Raw genomic sequence first — 19,156 nt, 5'->3', positions numbered from 1 at the left:
AGTTCTGGAGGTTTTGGTGACTGGGACATGGATTAGAGTCAGGAGCCAAATCTGGCCCTTCACTTGTTTTTTGTAAATAAAACTTTATTGGAATATAGCCATGCTAATTCATTTATGTATTATCTATAGCTGGTTTCAGGCTACAATGGCAAAATCCAGTTGTGACACAGACCATGTGTCCTGCAGATCCTAAAATATTTACTCTCTGGTCCTTTAGAGAAAATGTTTGCCATCTTCTGCTCCAGAAGGTGGCAATGGGTAGACTCCAATGGGCTTGCCCCCTTGGCTGTGAACTTGAGTGCGAGGCTGGAGGACAGTGCCAGAGTGGATTTCCCTAAAGTAGGGGAAACCCCAACCCAGAATCTCACGATGAGGAAATATCAGACAAAGTGAAACTGAAGGACATTCTACTGAAACAATAGGCTTACACTCTTTAAAATGTCCATGTCATGAAAGGAAAAACAAAGAAAGATTGAAGAACCATTCCAAATCAAAGAAGACAAAAGAGGACTGGGCACAGTGGCTCATGCCTGTAATCCCAGTACTTTGGGAGGCTGAGGCCAGCAGATCACTTGAGGTCTGGAGTTCGAGACCAGCCTGGCCAACAATGCAAAACCCCATCTCTACTAAAAATACAAAAGTTCGCTGGGTGTGGTGACAGGCACCTGTAATCCCAGCTACTTGGGAGGCTGAGGCACAAGAATCACTTCAACCCAGGAGGTGGAGGCTGCAGTGAATGGAGATGGGGCAGCCTGGGAGACAGAGTGAGACTCCACCTCAAAAAAAAAAGAAGAATCATTTTGGCTGATGTAACTTACGCAATCCCCACTAGTGGTCTTCTTAGGCTTATTCAAACTCACAAGATGATCAGGGGTCATGTTCAGAGTATTTAGAAGGATAAAGCGCAGGAGCCCCAGCTGTCATCAAGGCAGCTTCCTTCAGGTATTCATTCCTTGAAGGGAGTGTCCTTGATGCAGTTCACTCAGATACAAGGAGATATAAGGAGACAGGCAAGAGCTACACTGGGCCTTTAGGAGAGCTGCCCTGATTGATGGATTCATTGATTTTTTGAGACAGGGTCTCACTCTGTCGCCCGGGTCTGAGTGCAGTGACAGTCGTGGCTCATTGCATCTTCTAACTCCTGGGCTCAAGCGCTCCTCCTGCCTCAGCCTCCCCAGTAGCTGGGACCACAAGTGCATGCCTCCATGCCTGGCTAATTAAAAAAAAAATTTGTTGCTATGTTGCCCATGTTGGTTTCAAACTCCTGGGCTCAAACAAGTCTCCTACCTCAATCTCCCAAAGTGCTGGGATTATAGGCATGAGCCACTGCTTCCAGCATTCATGATTTAAAAGCCCTATGCGCCACAGAAGACAACCACATAACAATTCCATAAACACAGTTTCCAGGGTCTCTGCAAGGGACGTGCCCAGGTACAAGAATTCTACTCTCAGAAAGCAAAAACTGGTATAAATATCACATATAACTATCTGGTGAGTCCAGATGCAAGGTACCAATGATCATTTTCACTCTAAGCAATGTTGCCTAGCAACGTAGTTGACACGAGCTTTCAGGGAAATAACCCTAAAGTTAACCAGAAGCATTTTATTAAACTTTTGCCAATGGTGTACCTCCAAGACTTTAGTTAACACCTTTAACAAAAAAGGACAAGTTCAGGCTGGGTGCAGTGGCTCATGCCTGTAATCCCAGCACTTTGGGAGGCTGAGGTGGGAGGACTGCCTAGCCCAAGAGTGCAGGGTCCAGCCCTACAGGTCCTGTGAGTCCCTCTCTACAGGTGTGGAGACAAGAAACTGTGGAAATAAAAGACACAAGACACCAAGAAAGAGAAAACAGAGTTTGGGCCCAGGGGTCCACTGCCAACCAAAGCACAGAATCTGGCAGTGGCCCGGACTGCCTGGATGCTCTAACTTACTGAGTACAAAGCAGAGGGCAGGGCAGGTAGGGTGAAGTAATGGTGGTCAGTGATAGGGTCAGGTAAATCACGTGTCTTGGAGATGGGGGCCCAGGTCTTTCAAGTAGCTGAGGCGAGGAGAAAACCTAATGCGTCAACACTTTTTCTTTTCTTTTTTTTTTTTAATTGCATTTTAGGTTTCAGGGTACATGTGAAAAACATGCAAGATTGTTGCATAGGCACACATGTGGCAGTGTGATTTGCTGCCTTCCTCCCCTTCACCTATATCTGGCATTTCTCCCCATGCTGTCTCTCCCCAACTCCCTACCCCCGACTGTCTCTCCCCTTTTTCCCCCCAACAGACCCCAGTGTGTAGTGCTCCCCCACTGTGTCCATGTGTTCTCATTTTTCAACACCCGCCTATGAGTGAGAACATGCGGTGTTTGATTTTCTGTTCTTGTGTCAGTTTGCTGAGAATGATGGTTTCCAGGTTCATCCACGTCCCTACAAAGGACATGAACTCATCGTTTTTTATGGCTGCATAATATTCCATGGTGTATATGTGCCACATTTTCCCTGTCCAGTCTATCATTGATGGGCATTTGGGTTGGTTCCAGGTCTTTGCTATTGTAAACAGTACTGCAATGAACATTCGTGTGCATGTGTCCTTATAGTAGAACGATTTATAATCCTTTGGATATATACCCAGTAATGGGATTGTTGGGTCAAATGGAATTTCTATTTCTAGGTCCTTGAGGAATCACGACACTGTCTTCCACAATGGTTGAACTAATTTACAGTCCCACCAACAGTATAAAAGTGTCTCTATTTCTCCACATCCTCTCCAGCATCTGTAGTCTCCAGATTTTTTAATGATTATCATTCTTTTTTTTTTTTTTTGAGATGGAGTCTTACTCTGTCACTAGGCTGGAGTGTAGTGGCACAATCTTGGTTCACTGCAACCTCCGCCTGGGTTCAAGCGATTCTTCTGCCTCAGCCTCCCGAGTACGGACCACAGGCATGTGCCACCACGCCCGGCTAATTTTTGTATTTTTAGTAGAGACGGGGTTTCACCGTGGCCAGGATGGTCTCGATCTCTTGTCCTCGTGATCCGCCGGCCTCGGCCTCCCAAAGTGCTGGGATTACAGGCGTGAGCCACCGCACCCGGTCTAATGATTGCCATTCTAACTGGCATGAGATGGTATCTCAATGAAGTTTTGATTTACATTTCTCTAATGACCAGTGATGATGAGCATTTTTTCATATGTTTATTGGCCTCATGTATGTCTTCTTTTGTAAAGTGTCTGTTCATATCCTTTGCCCACTTTTGAATGGGCTTGTTTGTTTTTTTCTTGTAAATCTGTTTTAGTTCTTTGTAAATTCTAGATACTAGCCCTTTGTCAGATGGGTAAACTGCAAAAATTTTTTCCCATTCTGTTGGCTGCTGATTCACTCTAATGACGGTTTCTTTTGCTGTGCAGAAGCTGTGGAGTTTGATTAGGTCCCATTTGTCTATTTTGGCTTTTGTTGCCAATGCTTTTGGTGTTTTGGTCATGAAGTCCTTGCCTACGCCTATGTCCTGAATGGTTTTGCCTAGATTTTCTTTTAGGGTTTTTATGGTGTTAGGTCTTATGTTTAAGTCTTTAATCCATCTGAAGTTAATTTTAGTGTAAGGTGTCAGGAAGGGGTACAGTTTCTGCTTTCTGCACATGGCTAGCCAGTTTTCCCAACACCATTTATTAAACAGGGAATCCTTTCCCCATTGCCTGTTTTTGTCAGGTTTGTCAAAGATTGGATGGTTGTAGATATGTTGTGTTGACTCAGAGGCCTCTGTTCTGTTCCACTGGTTTATATCTCTGTTTTGGTACCAGTACCATACTGTTTTTATTACTGTAGCCTTGTAGTATAGTTTGAAGTCCAGTAGTGTGATGCTTCCTGCTTTGTTCTTTTTGCTTAGAATTGACTTGGCTATGTGGGCTCTCTTTCGGTTCCATATGAAGTTTAAGGTGGTTTTTTCCAGTTCTGTGAAGAAGGTCTTTGGTAGCTTGATGGGGATAGCATTGAATCTGTAAATTACTTTGCGCAGTATAGCCATTTTCATGATATTGATTCTTCCTCATCATGAACATGGAATGTTTCTCCATCTGTCTGTGTCCTCTCTTATTTCGTTGAGCAGTGGTTTGTAGTTCTCCTTGAAGAGGTCCTTTACATTCCTTGTTAGTTGTATTCCCAGGTATTTTATTCTCTTTGTAGCAATTGTGAATGGCAGTTTGTTCTTGATTTGGCTCTCTTTAAGTCTGTTATTGGTGTAGAGGAATGCTTGTGATTTTTTGCACATTGATTTTGTATCCTGAGACTTTGCTGAAGTTGCTTATCAGTTTCAGGAGATTTTGGGCCGAGACGATGTAGTCTTCTAGGTATACAATCATGTCATCTGCAAATAGAGACAATTTGGCTTCCTCCTTTCCTATTTGAATACCCTTTATTTCTTTTTCTTGCCTGATTGCTCTGGCTGCATCAGCACTTTTTCATACTTGTCAAGAAAGAACAATGACATTAAGATTTATGTTACTATTACTGATTTTATCTTTTAATAAAAGGAGGGAAAAAAAGAAGGAAAAAGAGGGATCAGGTGCAGAACTGGAACATTAAAGTAGATGTGGAATGTGACCACTGAAGCACAGCATCACATAGATGTCTGTGGGCCTACCTGACAGCTGTCAGGCCTACACAAGGGCTTGGAGAAGTGGAGTTTTCTCCTAACTTCCCTGAGGAAGGAGATGTCTGGGACATTTGGACGTCTCCTTCCCTAGCTGGCTAAACAGCGGGAGCTTTCACGGCTCTGGCGCTGCTGCACAGCCAAGGCATCCTCCAGCATCCCTTACATGGATGTGACAGAGGGCTTAGAACATCTTGTCTTAGGATCACTTTGTTCACAATGTCACCTCAGTTCCATGCTTCATAACCTCATAATCATTAGTAAGATTAAAAGATTATATTGATTATATATATTTTTGTGGATTACATATGAATATGTGATTATTCATGATTATATATAGGAATAAATATGTAACTATATCTCTAATTCTTTTCTAATTCTGTATTCATATGGGAACAGGCTGAGGCTTTAGAACCTTGCCTTGGCACTTGTGGGGTCTCCCACCCACACAAGAGTTCAAAACCAGCCTGCGCTTTGGGAGAATCACGAGGTCAAGAGATCGTCTCTACTAAAAATACAAAAATTAGCTGGACATGGTGGCGCATGCCTGTAATTCCAGCTACTCAGGAGGCTGAGGCAGGAGAGTTGCCTGAACCCAGGAGGCGGAGGTTGCGGTGAGCCGAGATCGCGCCATTGCACTCCAGCCTGGGTAAGAAGAGCGAAACTCCATCTCAAAAAAAAAAAAAAAAAGATGTGGCTTAAACCTTTAAAAATTGGTCACTTTAGAAAATGTCCGCATTCCTGTGAATTTCCACTAGATGGCGGCAGAGGATACTGGTCCGACTCCAGTGCAAGGTTAAATTGACTGGTGCACCCTCAGCCCATAGCTTTTGTCAGACGCAAGGATGCTGTTTAGGTTTCTCCTTCCCACATGTGGAGAGCTTTCCTTAACGTTTTAAAGGGAGTTCACCAAATCCTACTGAACTTGCCATTGTAGCCTTGCCTGTCTACTTTAGTTCTACACAGAACGTTTGGGGGTTTCCAAACGTTTCTCCCTCATAAATTGGAGTTTGGAGGAGTTGGAGTGAATCTGGCACCTCCCCTGCTTTGTGCAGTGGCAGTCTCATTGCAAGCATGGGATCTGCAGGATCATTCTGTTGTCCTCACCATCCACCCCCAATACCCATCCCAGCCAGACATGAATCCGTCCCCACAACTGAGCAGCAGGTGGGTTTCTGCTGGGTATATTTTATGCCAAGCAGAAAATGAGAGTCTGTGTATATCAAGCTTCTTTTCCAAGGTGACAATGTGTAGAACACTTTGGTGGAGAACAGAAGAGCCTGCACAGCCTTGCTCCTGTGTTTACAGCGCTTTGAGAGTAGAAACAGTAGTATCTTTCTGTGGCATCTGCCCTAGGACACGAAACCCTAAAAGGTGAAGAGTACAGGCCAAGATGTCAATTACTGGTGATATGGTTTGGCCCTGTGTCCCCACTAAAATCTCACACTGAATTGTAAAGGTCACACCCACGTGTCAAAGGCAGGACCAGGTGGAGGTAATTGGATCATGGGGATGATTTCCCCCATACTGTTATTGTGGTAATGAGTGAGTCTCATGGGATCTGATTTTTTTTTTTTTTTTTTTGAGACAGAGTCTTGCTCTGTTGTCAGGCTGGAGTGCAGTGGTGTGATCTCGGCTCACTGCAACCTCTGCATCCTGGGTTCAAGGGATTCTCCTGCCTCAGTCTCCCGAATAGCTGGGATTACAGGAGCATGGCACCACATCTAGTTAATTTTGTATTTTTAGTAGAGACAGAGTTTCACCATGTTGGCCAGGATGGTCTCAGTCTCTTGACCTCATGATCCACCAGGCTCAGCCTCCCAAACTGTCAGGATTACAAGCGTGAACTACCATGCCCGGCCGATCTTATGGTTTTATAAGTGACTGCCATTTTCCCTGTTTGCTCTTATTCTCTCTCCTGTACTGTCAAGCAGGGCATGGTGGTATACTACACAGGAGGCAGCTACTCAAGAGAATGAGGCTGGAGGATTGCTTGTGCCCAAGAGAGACTGGCAGTGAGCTAAGATCTCACCACTGCTCTCTACGGTCTGGGCAACAGAGTCAGAACTTATCTCTCTCTCTCTCTCTCTTGAAAAAAAAAAAAAAAAAGAACTTGACTAGAACAAAATGAAGTGGTCTAGAGATGCTGGCATTTTGTCTGGATATAGGAAAGAGGGAGCAGAGTGGAAGGTCCCTCCTGCTTGTCCAATGGTTACCCTGAGTAAGCCCTGTCTTGTTTAGTTTCATCACAAGGCAGGTTTGAATTTGTCAGTCTGTGATTTGGTCATCTGTAGTCTCTTCCAATTAAATAAGGCATTTGCAGCAGTGACCATCACAGAGATGTTTATCCAGAAACTATTGTTGGAGAATAACTCTGTTCTCAAAGCTTATTATTATTATTATTTTTTAAAGGCACCCTAGAGGGAGACTGAGGGGTTTAGGACAGCCTTCCCACATCTGGGCTTATACTATGCCAGGATAGTCTTCCTAAAATACTGCATTGATTGAGTGAAAGACCTGTATTAAACCTTTAAGTGACTCTCATTACCCATAAAATAAATCTCAGACTTCTTATCCTGGCATTAATGGTTCTCTCTGAGTTGACTTCATTCTGCGTTGAGGCTTCCTTCTAATTATTCACTAAACCATAGTCTCTTTAGCAAAACTAGTTTACTTGAGCTATTTCCACCTTTCTCATTCTTTGTGCTTTTATGAATCCCATTCATTTTTCAAGGCCTTATTCAAATTCATCTCTGGCTTCCCTGAAGTTGTTCCTTTAAAAAGCCCAGTTTCAAGTGCTTTTCCTTCTTGTGACTAAAAAAACATTGTCTTTCTTTCTTTTTTAAATGGGGTCCTGCCCCATTGCCCAGGCTGGTCTTGAATGCCCAGACTCAAGCAATCCTCTCACCTCAGCTTCCAAAGTGCTGAGATTATAGGTGTGAGTCAATTATGTCTGGCTTTGTGATTTTTTAAAAATACAAAATAATTTGTTCATATTTCATTTGGCAACAAATCTTATATCAATTTGTAATGATATTTTATGTTGTATTGTTATTTAGATCTTTTTCTCTTTGCTTACCTTTTTACTACCTTTTTCTCTAACCTATTTATAAATTCCTTTAGCCAGAGTCCCTGCTATCAAGTTACTTTTTTATTTTTATTTTTGAGATAGAGTCTTGCTCTGTCATCTAGGCTGGAGTGCAATGGCGTGATCTTGGCTCACTGAAGTCTCCGCCTCCTAGATTCAACTGATTCTTGTGCCTCAGCCTCCAGAGTTAGGCTGGGATTACAGGCGTGTGCTACCATGCCTGGCTAATTTTTGTATTTTTAGTAGAGATGAGGTTTCACTATGTTGGCCAGGCTGGTCTAAGGTGATCTACCCACGTTGGCTTCCCAAAGTGCTGGGCTTAAGCCACCCTGCCTGACCAAATAACTTTTAAAAAATTAAGTCACTTTTTATGTCTCACTGTATCAAACTAATAATTTACACATACCAGGTCCTTAATAAGGGCATGTGTATGTGTATGGTATGTGTCTTTTATTTTGACAGTAAGAGTGAAGGTAAGGCTATATGTGAAAAAACATTAAGGATGTTTTGAAATCAAGTCTCTCTCTTCCTTCCTTTTCTTTCTTCCTTTTCTTCTTTACTTTCTTTTTTCTCTTTCTCTTTCTCCCTCCCTCCCTCCCTTCCTCTCTCTCTCTCTCTTTCTTTCTTGGGTCTCACTCATTGGTGCGGGCTAAAGTATAGTGGTGTATCTTGGCTCACTGCAGCCTCAACCTCCCAGACTCAAATGATCCTCCCACCCTGAGTAGCTGGGACTACAGGTGAGTGCTACCACATTTGGCTAATTTTTAAATTTTTTATAGAGACAGGGTTTCATCATCTTACCCAGGCTGGTCTTGAACTCCTGAGCTCAAGCCATCTGCCCACCTTGGCCTCCCAAAGTGCTGGGATTACAAACATCAGCCACCATGCCTAGCCGAAACCTTCTCTTTCTTGACCAGCCTACAGCGTCTGACATGGTCATTCCTTTCTTCAAACTCTTTGCAAATCCTTGGCTTTGGGATAACACACTGTCATGGCTCACCACGTTCATCACTGCTCATGTTTTCTTAGTCTTCTTTGCTGGCTATTCCTCATCTTCCTGGCCTCTATGTGTGAGCTACCCCAGGCCTCTGTCCTTGAGCCTCTTCTCTATATTCCCATTCCTTATGTTAATACTTCCTAAACTTTTCCATAGCAGGGCCCATGCAGAAAATGACCACTTGTTTTAGTACACTGGGATCAGTAAGGCCAGCCAGGACTTGAGGTGACCAGTCTAGAGGCTCTTGCAGCCTTTGGCTGTCACATCTTGACTCACCCATAACCCATTTTATATGTTGAGAAGTGTCAAGTGAAAAATTCTTCTTCTTTTGTTTTTTTTGAAATGGAGTCTTGCTCTGTTGCTCAGGTTGGAATGCAGTGGTATGATCTTGGCTCACTGCAGCCTCTGCCTCTCAGGTTCAAGCGATTCTCCTGCCTCAGCCTCCTGAGTAGCTGGGATTATAGGTGCCTGCCACCATGCCCGGCTAATTTTTATATTTTTGGTAGAGACAGGGTTTCACCATGTTGGTCAGGCTGGTCTCGAACTCCTGACCTCAGGTGATCTGCTTGCCTCAGCCTCCCAAAGTGTTGGGATTACAGGCGTGAGCCACCTCACCCAGCCAAGTGGAAAACTCTTTACCAGATGATCACATCTCTCCTTCAAGACTTTACTTATTTATTTTTTTGAGACAGGGTCTCATTCTGTCACCCAGGCTGGAGTGCAGTGGCAGGATCTCGACTCACTGCAATCTGCACCTCCTGGGTTCAAGCGATTCTCCTGCCTCAGCCTCCTGAGTAGTTGGGATTATAGACATGCGACACCATGCCCAGCTAATTTTTGTACTTTTAGTAGAGATGGGCCTTCACCATGTTGTCCAGTCTGGTCTTGAACTTCTGGTCTCAGGTGATCGGCCCTCTTCAGCTTCCCAAAGTGCTGGGATTACAGGTGTGAGCCACTGTGCCTGGCCTGCCAGTGCTTTTTAAATTTAGCCATTCTAATGGGGAAGTAGTGGTATTTCATGGTGGTTTTGTGTTGTGTTTCCTTAAAGTTGATCAACTTTTCATGTGCTTGTTAGCTATCTATACAGCTGCTTCTTCTTTTTTTTTTTTAAGAGACAGAGTTTCTCCCTGTTGATCAGGCTTGTCTTGAACTCCTGACCTCAGGTGATTCCCCCCGCCTCAGCCTCCTGAAGTGCTGGGATTACACTGGGTGAGCTACCACACCCAGCCCATACAGCTTCTTAAAGTGTCTGTTTAAGTCTTTCACTCATTTTTTTTTCAGTTAGATTGTTTATTATTATTGATTGGTAAGAATTCTTTTATTTTCACTTCTAGATATAAGTTCTTTGCTCTAAATGCAAGATATATGTGTTGAATATTTTCTTCTGGTCTATGGCTTGCTTTTTCTTTCTTTTAATGGTATTTTTTTTTTTTTTTTGAGATGGAGTCTCACTTGGTCCCCCAGGCTGGAGTGCAGTGGCGCTATCTTGGCTTACTGCAATCTCTACCTTCTGGGTTCAGGCGATTCTTCTGCTTCAACCTCCTGAGCTTCAGCCATCTGAGTAGCTGCGACTACAGGCACATGCCACCATGCCCAGTTAATTTTTAAAAAAAATTTTTACTGGAGATGGGGTTTTGCCATCTTGGCCAGGCTGGTCTCCCAACTCCTGACATTGTGATCCACCCACCTCGGCCTCCCAAAGTGCTGGGATTGCAGGTGTGAGCCACTGCACCTGGCCTTGATGGTATCTTTTTAAGAGTACATGTTATTAATTTTAATGATACCCAGTTTATCAATAAGTTTTTAAAAACATAAAAACTTTAGTGTTTTCAATTTTTTAAAAATAATCTTTGCCTATCGCAAGTTGTCCAAGACATTCTATGTTTCTTCTAGAAACATGATAGTTATAGCTTTTCCTTTTGTTCTATTGTCAACCCATGTTATTTGAAAATGCCCTTGTTTTGACTTCATTCTTTAAGGATATTTACTCTGTATAAAGAATTCAGCAATGGTAGTTACTTTTTTCTTTCAGCACTTCAAAGATGTTATCTGTCTGTCCTCTCACCTTCATACTTTCTGATGAGAAGTGATTGGTAATTTTAATCATTGCTCTGCTTTTTCTCTGACTGTTTTCAAGATTGTCTCATTATTCTTGGTTTCATGAGTGCCATGATATACATAGGGGTATTTTTCTTTGTGTTTATTCTACTTGTGCTTCACTGAGTTTCTTGAATCTGTGAGTTTGTCTCTGGGAGTATCGCTTGAGGCCAGGAGTTTGAGACCAGCCTGAGCAATATAGTGAGACCTTGTCTCTACAAAAAATTTTAAAAATGAGTGAACTTTGGAAAAGTTTTAGCCATTATTTCTTCTAATGCTTATTTTGACGTCTCTTTCTTCTTTCCTCCAGTACCCCAGTCACACAGACGCTAGTCATTTCTTTTATTGTTCCACAGCCCCAGAGGCTCCTCCACACATGTGCTTCAGAGAGGTTCTCTCAACAGTTCTGTTCTGTCTCCAGTTTTTTTCACACATGTTTGGTAAAGACCTATGGAGTAGAGTTGGCTGTGACTACAGAGTCTCTGTGTATGGGGCTGTTAGGGATTCTAAAGCATCAGGCAAACCTTCTCATCTCTAGAAATCCATTAAAAGTTAAGTCTTCTCTTCTTTCATCTGCAGCGAGATCCTCTGCCCCCTGCTGCTCGACCAAGGGAAGGCAACCATGCTGGTCAGTTTTTGGGTTTTATTTCATTAGGGTTTATGCATTCTTGGCTCTCTGATGTACTTGGAAAGACTGTGATTAGTGGTTAACTATCTTTTTCTTATTGTTAGAGTGGGAGAGCATTGTCTTGCAACTTTCTACATTCTAAATGGGAGTAGAACTATCCTACTAGTTTTGATATATTTAAATTTTTTCCTTTATAAGCACTTTTTAATTTGCCTGAATTTTTTTCTCTGACCTTGTTATATTTCTGAAATGGTTCTAAATTTCCAAACATATAGATTTGAAAAAATATATTTTTAGGATTGAATTCTAACTTAATTATATATTGATAGAATTAAGGCCTGTGTGCTTTGGAATGTTAAACATTTGTTTTTAACTTTTTCAAAAACATTTGCCTTAACCCTTTGAATGGTCAGTTTTTGTAAATGCTCCATGTGAACGAAAAGAGTATATAATCTATTTTTTAGTTATTGGTTCATTAGATCAAGTTTATTGTTCAAATAATGTTCTTTTTTTTTTTTTTTTTGAGACAGAGTCTTGCTCTGTTGCTCAGGCTGGAGTGCAGTGGTGCAATATTGTCTCACTGCAACCTATGCCTCCTGGATTCAAGTGATTCTTCTGCCTCAGCCTCCTGAGTAGCTGGGATTATAGGTGTGCGTCACCATGCCCAGCTAGTTTTTGTATTTTTAGTAGAGATGGGATTTTACTATTGTGAGAGATGGGAAAGTTCTTCTTCAGAGTTTATATCTTAGACTACATTATAAGGAGTTACAGTCTCTTGCTCTATGACCATTATCCGCTATTAGCATAAACATATACCCATGTATATATATTCTCTAAATCAGCTACGTCTTGCTCCAGCATGTCTGAACAGAACTGGGCAAGCTCCAAACCCTGATGCATGCCATTCCTTATTTGGAAACCTTCTTAATCTTCTAACTAGCTTTGTCTTCTTCTTTGTCTTCTTTCCCCTTATCTGTTCAGGAAATTTCCAAGTTTTTAGCCAATCAGGTCAAGCATAGAATGTAAGGTCCCATTCCTGCCAATGGAAACTGGACACAGCAGTAGGGCAATTGCGTCAGGTTATGAAAGTTATAAATGTCCCTGTCTCATTTGTTCAGGTGTGCTCTCGTGACAAGACTGCCGGTGAGTTACACCCTTCCCACAGGAAGTAAACTAGCCTTGCTGAGTGATCCATTGCCTTGGTGTGGATTTTTTCCCATGTTATAAACCTGTTTGCAACAACTATGTTGGCCAGGTCTTGAACTCCTAACCTCAAGTGATCCACCTGCCTTGGCCTCACAAAGTAGTGAAATTATAGGCATTAACCACTGCGCCTGGCCTCTTGGAACAATCATAGCTCACTGCAGCCTCCGTCTCCTGGGCTCCAGTGATCCTCTTGCCTTAGCTTCCCAAATAGCTGGGACTACAGGTGCATGTCATTGTGCTTGGCTAACTTAATTTTTTAGTAGAGACAAGGTCTTGCTATGTTGCCCAGGGTGGTATTGAACTCCTGGCCTCAAGTGATCCTCCTGCCTTGGCCTCCCAAAATGTTGGGATTATAGACATGTCCCACTGTGCCTGGCCCAAAGATTTTTTCTGAATCTTAATTTTTGTCTCCTAGGTTGTAAATTGCCAAGAGAGGCATGTTAAAAATCTCCCACTATGATTGTGACTTTGCTAATTACACCTTGTAATTCTTTATTTTCTGCTGTGTGTTATAAGCCACATAATTAGTTGTGTGCAAGTTTTTAAAAATTGCACCTTTTATTATTATGTGAGGTGTTTTATCTCATAGAGTGTTTTTTTGCCTGGTACTTTATTCAACTGTATCCTCCTCACTGTTTCTGGCGTTGAGTTTCGTCTTTTTGTCTGGTTTTTAGGAATCTCCCTTTCTTTTGCTGAGCTGTATTATATATTAAGCCCTCCACTTCTCGTTTTGTCTAGTGTGTCAGTGTTTCTACAGTGTGTGTGTGCCTGCATGTATGGGGAGTGTATTAAATTTGTTCTCATGCTGCTAATAAAGTCATTCCCAAGGCTGGGTAATTTACTTAAAAAAAAAAAAAAAAAGAGGGAGGCCAGGCACAGTGGCTCATGCCTATAATCCCAGCACTTTGGGAGGCTGAGGTGGGCAGATCACTTGAGGTCAGGAGTTCAAGACCAGCTTGGTCAACATGGTGAAACCCTGACTCTACTAAAAATACAAAAATTACCTGGGCATGGTGGCTCGTGCCTGTAGTCCCAGCTACTTGGGAGGCTGAGACAGAAGAATTTCTTGAACACATGAGGCGGAAGTTGCAGTGAGCCAAGATTACGCCATTGCATTCCAGCCTGGGGGACAAAGGGAGATTCTGTCTCAGAAAGAAAAAAAGAAAAAGCAGTTTAATGGACTCACATTGTGAGACTGAGAGGCCTCGTAATGATGGTGGAAGGTGATGGAGGAACAAAGTCATATCTTACATGGTGGCAGCCAAGAAAGTTTGTGTGGGGAACTCCCATTTATAAAACCATCAGGTCTCCTGAGACTTATTCATTACCGCTAGAACAGTATGGGGGAAACTGCCTGCTCCCATGATTCAGTTACCTCCATCTGGCTCTTCCCTTGACATGTGGAGATTATTACAATTCAAGGTGAGATTTGGGTGGAGACAGGGCCACAGCACATCAGGTGGGTTTGCTGGTTAGCTTGCTACATTGGGTCTCTGCACTCTCTGGCTTTTCTAGCCTCAATTCATTATGACCTTTAACCTTCCCCTCTCATCATTCACTGCTTTGTTTTCATATCCCCATTCAGATTCCCCAGCAAAGGACCCTGATTGGCCTACCTTATCATTTTGCTCCAGAGTCCACTTTAGGCAGACCGCACCTACCTGTGAGTTAGCTGCCCTTGGGACAGGTGCTCATTTCCAACCCAACTGGGTCCTTGTGCTGGGCAGTTTCACTTATAGAGGGTTGTTGGGCAGCAGAGCAGCCTATATGACTGCTGTCTTGTGGGTGGCTGTTAGTGAAACCAGTTCCTCTTGTTTTGTTGGTCAGGCATGCTCTGTCCAGGAGCTGGTGCTGCATTGCAGTGAAGCATGGTGCTTCCTGCATTTGTAGAGCCTCATTGTAGTGTTTTTTTTTCTGAGACGGAGTCTTGCTCTGTCACCCAGACTGGAGTGCAGAGGCGTGATCTCGGCTCACTGCAGCCTCCGCCTCCTGAGTTCAAGTAATTCTCCGGCCTCAGCCTCCTGAGTAGCTGGGATTATAGGCACCTGTCACCATGCTGGGCTAATTTTTTTGTGTTTTTAGTAGAGACAGAGTTTCACCATGTTGGCCAGGCTGGTCTCAAACTCCTGGCCTCAAGTGATCTACTCACTTAGGCTTCCCAAAGTGCTGGGATTACAAGCATGAGCCACTGTGCCCAGCCTTGTTTTGTTTTATGAGGCAGGGTCTTTCTCTGTCACCCAGGTTGGAGTGCAGTGGCGCAGTCATAGCTCACTGAAGTCTTGACCTCCTGGGCTCAAGCAATCCTCCCACCTCAGCCTCCTGAGTAGCTGGGACTATATAGGTGTGTACCACTAGGCCTGGCTAATTTTTAAATATTTGGTGAGATAGGCTTTTATGATTTTTTAATAATTTATTTTTATTTGTATATTATATATATGTGTGTGTGTACACACAAACACACACTTTGGGGGTACATGTGATTATTTATTTAGCTATCTATCTTTGAGATAAGGTCTTGGTCTGTCACCCAGGCTGGAGTGCAGTGGTACAGTCATAGCTCACTGCAGCCTTGAACTCCTGGCCTCAGGTGATCTTACTGCCTCAGCTTCCCAGGTAGCTGAGGCTACAGGTAAGCACCATCAGGCCTGGCTAATTTTTGACTTTTGTAGAGATGGGGTCTTGGTATGTTGTCTAGGCTGGTCTCAAAATCCTGGCTTCAAGTGATCCTCCCACCTCAGCCTCCTGAGTCTCTGGTATTATAGGCACAGCTGTATTGTGAGCCACCGTACCCAGCCTACACGTGCAAATTTCATACATTCATATGAATATTTGTAAAGGTATATATATACATATACATATTGGTAAAGATCAAATCAGTGTAATTGAGGTATCTACCACCTTAAATATTTGTCTTTTCTTTATGCTAGAAATATTGAAATTACTCTCTTCTAGCTATTTTGAAACAAATATGTAATAGATTACTGTAAACTATAGTCATTCTTCTGATCTTCTCAACACTATGTTACGACTTTTTTATGTGAGAAAAGTCTTGGCTGTCTGGGAACAGTGAGGCCTTTAGTCTTATTTCATGGTTATTCCTACACTGGGGACTTGTTTTCAATTTGATTGTCATCAGCCAAGTGTGGGAAACTTTTCCCATTTGAAATAGTAGGATCTATTATTGACTGTGACTCTAAGAACTTCTGGAGCGAATCCTGGATAGTCATCTCATTTACCTGTAGTCAATATCTTTGGTGAGTATTATGGGAGATTCACTAAGATCAGTAACACATTAAGATCACAGTGCCAAAGTTTACTGAACTGGAAGGAACCCCACCCCGCTTCCTTTGCGATAGCATCACTGAGCTCTAGAGAGGAAGAGGGACCTGCTTAAACTCTCACATAAACTGACGGCAGGAGCTGGGACAAAGACCCTAATCTCTTGACTCTCCCAACCCAGGATCTTCTTCCTCTACACTTGCCTCAAAGGCAGAGCACAAAATCATGCCTGGAGTTTTCATATTGTTTTGTCAGAGTCAATTTAGAATTGACAGTGACAGGAGCATCTGGAAATTAAAGTATAGGAAATGCTGTGGTCCCTTGATGTGTAATTGTAGACAGGAGGAAAAGACTTGAGCAGGGGTGGGAGGATTTGTGCACAGAGCCTTTGGGCTGTGCAGGAAATTATAAATGTTGCTGTAAGACTTGTGTTGTCTCATCTTGTTTGGAGTATGGAAAATGCTACTCCACATTTTTTGTTTTTAATGTTCCAAGTTTCCCTTTTCGCTTCTTTCTTCAGTCCATTTTCGGCCTCTTCTCTTCTTTCACTGCTTTCTTATATACCATTAACCCTTCTTTTCTGTAATCTTTGTTTCTTTCCCTTCTAACCTCTGACATAAAGTATTAATTTTTGGTAATTTTTTTTCTTTCTTTGAAGTGCTCCTTCTGGCTACAAAAACTTCCAATTAAGTTTTTTAAATAAAAGATAGAAGTTAAAAGCAACTGCCGCCTGGGGTTAGCAGGATGGAAACTTCTAGTTGCTGGAAGCTGTACTTCAAAAAGAGAAAAACTCAATTTTAAAAGTGTAGAGGTTTATTCATAAAATACATTGTGTTCAAAAAAATGACTGTGGGTACTCTAGGCTGTGGAGAAGTGAAACTGTAGGTCACTTGTTCTACTGTATTTATTTACAGAACATTCTTTTTCTATGTAATATTTTTGTTCTAAATAAAAGAGAACATGTCCAGCATCTGGATTCTTGTTATTCTGTTCTTGGCAATAATGTTAATTAATTAAATAATAAAATTCTTATCTTTTTTCACTAAAGAACTTCTATGAAGTTCTTATGTGTATTTCCTCTTGTGTGCTATTTTATACACACAAAAGAATATAGGAAGGTATCTCAAATTTCTCATTGCAGCAAGTTCTCTTGTTTCTAAATTCCACTTAGAAAGACACCCTAGAGAGTGTGCATATATGCTGCAAGGAGTCACGCAGAGGGTGATGATTAAGTGGCTAGGGGTACAGCTATACACAGGCTGCCTCCTTTAACTGCAGGTTTCCCAAGGACTGTGAACTCTCACTCCCCTTCTCCTTCTCCTTCTCTTTTTTTCTCCTCCTCCTCCCTTCCCCTCCCACCTCTAGCCAAAATAGACCTGAGCTGGGGGAAAAAAAAAAGAGAGTCCCCAAAGCAGGTGTTTTCTCCTGGCAATAAGAAGTACTCACACCTCAGGTGATCCCTCCTTCCCCACCTCCTCCTCCTCTTTCTTCCTCTTGTTCCTCCCCCTCTCCTTGCCCCTCCGCCTCCTCCTTCTTTTTTTTTGAGACAGGGTCTCACTTCACTGCCCAGTCCAGAGTGCAGTGGCGCAGTCATAGCTCACTGCAGCCTTGACCTCCTGGGCTCAATTGATTGTCCTGTCCCAGTCTCCCGAGTACTGGGACTGCAGGCATGCGCCATCACACCTGGCTCATTTTTGTATTTTTTGTAGAGGTGTGGTCTCCCTAAATTGCCCAGCTGTTCTTGAATTCCTGGTCTCAAGCAAGCCTCTTGCCCTGCCCTTTGTTGTGGGATTATAGGTGTGAGCCACCACGCCTGGCTGTGAGTACTTCTTATTGCTGGGAGAAAACACCTGCTTCAGGTACGCTCCTTTTCACCCAGCTCAGGTGTATTTTGGGTAGAAGTTCTTGTCATTCCTTTAATTCAGCATTATTGGAAACCAGCAATGCAGACTGTGGGCTTCCTATAAAAACCAGGGGCAACATGGAGAAAAGAGGGGTAACTTGTGAAAAAAAATCACTTTTTTTTTCCATTTTCATCATCAATCCAAGGACATATGTAAGGGGCAGAAACATAAGCAATCACAGTGAAATGCAAGGTTTTCCAAACTGCAGGATGTCACCTGTTAGTGGATCATGAAGTTAATTTAAAGGCTCATAACTAAGAAGTATTTGAAAATAAAATGGAAAAAAAAAGAATGGTGGTGCGCTCATAGTTCCAGGTTAGGCGGATGAGGCAGGAGGATTGCTTGAGCCCAGGAATTCCAGGCTGTAGTGCACAATGATAATACCTGTGAATAGCCACCACATTCTAGCCTGGGCAACATAGTGAGGCCCCTCCATCTCTTAAAAAAAAAAAGCACATAGAAAATGCAAATAAAAATGCATGGCAAAGGGAAGGCAAGTATGGTTTCATGGACGCTTATGTATGTGTGAGACACATACATACATGTACACATTGGGACATGATACAAAGTGTATATATTCCTGTTTTTTTTTTTTTTTCAGATAGGATCTCACTCTGTCACCCAGGCTGGAATGCAGTGGTGTGATCTTGGCTCACTGCAGCCTCAACCTTCCGAGCTCAAGTGATCCTTTCACTCAGCCCTCTGAATAACTGGAACTACAGGCGTGCACCACCATGCTAGACTAATTTATGTATTATTTATTTATTTATTTTTTATAGACGAGGTCTCCCTATGTTGCCTAGGCTAGTCTTGAACTCCTGGGCTCAAGTGATCCTCTGGCCTTGGCCTCCCAAAGTGCTGAGATTATAGGCATGAACCACCATGCCTGGGCCAGTCCTTTCCTGTCCAGCTGCTTTCATCTCTCATAGGGCTGATTGCCCTCTGTAGAAAATTTGGGGGAGTTGGGACTTGAGCAAGGGAAAGAGAGGACCATGAAATGGAAGTAACACACAACAGCTTGATGTGTGATGCTTGGACACTGACCTGGGGAAGAAGCAGCTCTCAGCAAGAGACTTTCTGGAGGCTAGAGCTTGGGGCTTGCTACTCAGAAGGAGGGAAGAGCAGGGCACTCCCAGGAGAGAGGGGGACTGGTGAGGGAGGTTGACACATCTAAGTGTGCCCACCAGCAGCACTTCAGGGAACTTCTAGGTCAGAGAGCAGCTTGAAGTCTCAGAACCACAGACTTGATCTGATCCGTGCCATGCGGGCAGATGCTGGAGTTTTATGAGTATAAAAAGCAGGTAGGTCCTAAATGGCTGATAAACTGC

At 42.9% G+C, this 19,156-nt stretch overlaps 1 protein-coding gene across 1 annotated transcript in view; it reads left to right on the top strand.

Annotated features, from left to right (window-relative positions):
- LOC144580722 (uncharacterized) overlaps positions 1 to 18,564 on the top strand; it is a 44,850-nt gene extending 26,286 nt beyond the window's left edge. The window contains exon 3 of the mRNA XM_078359017.1: positions 18,430 to 18,564. The gene's annotated coding sequence lies outside the window, so the exon portion shown is untranslated. The remainder of the gene's footprint in view (positions 1 to 18,429) is intronic.
- The last annotated feature ends 592 nt before the right edge of the window (positions 18,565 to 19,156 follow it).

Source organism: Callithrix jacchus, chromosome 22 (assembly GCF_049354715.1).
Source record: "Callithrix jacchus isolate 240 chromosome 22, calJac240_pri, whole genome shotgun sequence".
In the NCBI taxonomy this organism is placed as follows: Eukaryota; Metazoa; Chordata; class Mammalia; order Primates; family Cebidae; genus Callithrix; species Callithrix jacchus.
The sequence above is the reverse complement of the archived record's forward strand: the minus strand, read 5'-3'. Positions and strand labels throughout refer to the sequence as shown.